Source organism: Quercus robur, chromosome 12, assembly GCF_932294415.1.
Source record: "Quercus robur chromosome 12, dhQueRobu3.1, whole genome shotgun sequence".
NCBI classification, from domain to species: Eukaryota; Viridiplantae; Streptophyta; class Magnoliopsida; order Fagales; family Fagaceae; genus Quercus; species Quercus robur.
The window spans coordinates 42,101,818-42,106,399 of NC_065545.1; positions in this window are offsets into that span (position 1 = coordinate 42,101,818).

Consider the following 4,582-nt stretch of genomic DNA (forward strand, 5'->3'; position numbering starts at 1 on the left):
GTGCTGATGGAGTTTGGCGTAAGTCGGCTAAACCGAATTCTTGCTGCGCCCTTCAGCGTTGTAGGGAAGGCCCTACACATGATGGCGTCCGCAACTCCTTGAAGGTGCATTAGGGTCTTGAAGGTCTCCAGGTGGTCCAGTGGGTCCTTGACTCCGTCATAACTGTCTATCTGTGGCATGCGGAACTTACTTGGTAAAGGGTATGTGTTGACGGTGGCGGTGAACGGCGAGTCAGTTCGGTTGACAAGGTCGTCAAGGTCGCTTAATACCCATCCCTTGAGAGCATTCATCATAACCTCCATTTGTTCCTACATGGCTTGCATCTCTGCGATAACAAGCGGCGGAGTGGTTTCTGCGAGGGAGGGGATGCTTGTGTTTTGTCGCTCTGGTTTGCTCGGGGCGTTGCTGGCCTGGGGTCCTTCCTGGTTTCTTCTGTCGGCGCTGGTTCCTTCTTGATCTGCTCCATGGTTGTTGGGAGCTGCATTTTTTTGTCTCAGTTGCTCTTCTAGGTCGTGGTTTTGTTTGGTGAGGCGCTCCACGGCGGCGGCGAGTGTCCTCACTTGTCTTTCAAGCGCGGTTGTAGGGGCTTCTTCTTCTTGAACGTCGTCGGTGGTCGCCATTGAGCAAGTGAGTACCATGTAACTCTTCTGTCTGGGAAGCGAAAATGTGCTAAAACGATTCCCACAGACGGCGCCAACTGATGATGCCAGAGATATTACCACCAGTGAGTCACACGTTCCTCGTACGATCGCAAATGGCACCTGCACAACAAAAAGGAATAACCTAGCGGGGAGTACAGATGTGGTACCGGCCAAACACCCTCCGAAGGTCAAGTTAGGATTATTCTCACTGCTCTAGAGTGCTAGAGAAGGTAAATTATGCGTACCTCGGTTTGTGAGGGTGCTTGGGTTTTTATAGTAGCGAGGGTTGCCCCTCTTTTCCTTGGCGTAGAAGTCTTTTCCTTATAGGAGTCTTCTTGGGCGTATTTTACGGGATTCTTTCCATATAGGAGTCCTTAGGTTTCGTGAAACGTGGGGAGCAAGTTATATACTTATACACATAACCGTGCAGAGCAAACATTCCATAGACTGACGCCGTCAGTTTATGTTATCCCGTCAGTCTATGTTTATCCCGTCAACTTCAGGATGTTCAGCTTTATGTGGAATTCTCTTGCTTCAAGTCCCCGTCAGCCTTGAAGTAATGCTGACGGCAAAAACATCTCCTCACCCTTGTCAAGTTTGTACCGTCGCCTTTGTCAGGTCTGTACCGTCGCCTTTGTCAAGTCTATACCGTCGCCTTTGTCTGCCTAATTTTATCCTCATCACTATGCAAATGAAACTAAATTAATAGCGAAAAATAAAAAGGTTTTTAAAAAAAAAAAAAAATTATTTTAAAGAATAGTGGAAAGGATGCGATGTCAACAATTTGATGACTTAAATGGAAAATGATGATTGGGTTTGGGGTGCACCTGCTACTCGACTCGACAACTTGGAGTGTTAAAGTTCCAGCCCACCAACAATCATAGATTCAGTCAAAATCAAAAGCCACATGCCTTGTAATTCCTTCCGTTGGGTCAATCGAAGTTTCATTTCTCACAATATGTGTTGTCATCATTGTCACATGGTGGGATTAGGAGATCTAAACTGAAATCTCACCAATTTTGGTGGAGCTCTCGACAAATCTGTTAAGATCTCCATCAGATTCAGTGGAGATTTTGTTGTTTTACAAACAACAGTGACAAAACTTGAAAAAGGTGGTTCGCAGTAAAGGAAGTATGAGGAGAATGAGCCACTCAGGTTAGACAATAAAACTCGTCCCTTGACCCGCCAATATTGGGTGTTGAAGACACAAACTTGCTGCCAACTGACACACTTCTTAAATTAAGTCGATTCCAATTTGGATGGCTCCGAGTTAAACAAAATATTAAACATAAGTGCTAAGTCAAGTGGTAATTGGTAAGCTACACTCACAATAATTTTGTAAGAAAGACGAAATGTATTTTATTTTTTGGAGGGGGTAATAAAAAGATAAGGAAAAAAAAAAAAAAAAAGGCCCTTAAGAAAGATCACCTTCGTCCACAACCAGTCAACCACGTGAACTTAGGGTTCCTTTGGATAACTGTCATATGTAGGGTATGTTTGAATACCGTTTATTTTACTAAAATTGAAAAATTATTACTGAAAATACTGTAAATAAAAGTAAAAGTTAGCTGAAATAGTATAATGGAGCTCATGAATAGTACCAAAAAGTGTAGTGAGACTCATGAATAGTAGCAAAAATAAGTTGAATAGTAAAATAATTTTCATTTTTCATTCTAACCCAAACGCACACATAATAGTCAATAGTGGTCCACCTGTGTGCTATGGATATATAAAAATGAACAATTTTATACCACAATTCTCCATGTGACGAGTTATAATTGGTAGATGTGTGATTGTGGGCTATGTGAAGACATATTTCTACCACTCAAATCTCACATGTGACGAATTGTGTTATAAAATTGTGCTTTTTTTATGTGTTAATAGAGTTGTGGTAGAACCACAAAAAATGACACAATTTTGTACCACAACTCGCCCTGTGGAGAGTTGTAACTGGTAAAGAAGTGTCTATGGGCCATGTGGAAACACTCCTTCACTAGTAAAGATTGTGCCATTTTCGATGTGCCATTTTCCGTGTTAATAGTATTACTCTATTTTCATGAGTAGCCTCGTCTTTAGCACTCTTCCCCTTGTTGTCTCTTACCACAGTATAATGATTCAACACACGTCAATGATGGTTCGCATGTGTGTTGTGGATATATAAAAATGAATAATTTTATACCACAATTTCCCATGTGGCGAGTTATAATTGGTAGATGTGTGATGATGGACTATGTGAAGACATATATTTCTACCACTCAAATCTCACATGTGATGAATTGTATTATAAGATTGTGTTTTTTTATATGTTAATAGAGTTGTGTTAGGACCACAAAAAATGATACAATTTTGTACCACAACTTGCCATGTGGCAAATTGTAGTAGTCCGCATGTGTACTGTGGATATATAAAAATGAACAATTTTATACCACAATTCCTTATGTGGTAAGTTATAATTAGTAGATGTGTGATGATGAGTTATGTGAAGACATATTTCTACCACTCAAATTTCATATGTGATGAATTGTATTATAAAATTGTGCTTTTTTATGTGTTAATAGAGTTGTGTTAGGATCACCAAAAATAACACAATTTTATACTACAATTCACCATGTGGCGAATGGTAACTAATAAAGAAGTGTCTATTTTGCAATGTGAGGTAAAAATTGTGCCATTTTCCGTGTTAATAGTATTACTCTATTTTCATGAGTAGCCTCGTATTTACCACTCTTCCCCTTGTTGTCTCGTACCACAGTATAATGATTCAGCACACGTCACATCATGCCATCACAATGCATTAAAACCGAATGAATGATTCCATTCAGACTTTCGGATAAATGATAATGATAAAATAAAACTCTGAGTGAGTGTCAGTGCTCAGTAGCCTCAGGGAAGGTTTCTGACAACTTTATTATCCTCCCCTGAACTTATAGGAATACTACAACCACCACAAGATTATGCTTCCAACTTCTTTGACCTCCTCATTTCCTATAAATCTTACTAAATTAATTAGCATTTATTTTAGTATGGTTCACATATAAAAACATAATTAGATATGTTTTTATTTCCCCATTTTTTAAGCTTTAAAAGTAATAGTTTCACCTAATATATTATACGCAAAAAAGAAAAAAGAAGCATCAACAACAATTACAATTTATATATCAAGAATAAAAAGGAAGGTGCAGGGAACAAAATGGGTAAGGTCACAATTTGGACCACCTAGCAACGGTTATGTGGCTACAATTGTTCATACCAAGAGATAGGGTTTTGTCTTTCATAGTGTTAGAGCAATCACATCAGTGGTTGCAAAAATTTGTAAAATACAAAAATTGCTCAATTTTGCATATTTTAATCCAAAAAACACCCACATCAATACTTGTAAAAAGTGCAAATATATAAAACTGCTTTGCAAAGAACAGTAACCGTGCATATATGCACGGTTACTGTTCATGTGCAAATGATTTTTTTATTCTTTTTTTCTTTCTCCTTGTCAGATTGCTCTCTCATCCGTCTTCTTCTCACAACAAAAAAAGAAAAAGGTGGGTGGAGCCATGTGGGTAGTGGTTTGTTTGATATAATAAAAAATTAAAAAAATATTATTATTTAAATAAAATAAATGATAAAATAGATAAACTGATGTGGGTATTTTGTAAAAATGGGCGGGTAAAATAGAAAAAATATGTTTTTTTCTTGCAAAATAGACAAGAATTTTGCATGGACTAATGCGGTTGCTTTTAGAGCATTAATATTCGAAATTGTGTAATAGTTTATATTTTACCATTTAAAAAGTTATTTTATCTATTATACTATATCACTTTACAATATACTCAACATCTTAAACTCTATTTTAATATACAACTCATTAAAATAATATACACTACTATCCCATAAAATTCTCTCTCTCTCTCTATGTGTGAAAACTAGATTTACTTTGTATTTGTTTT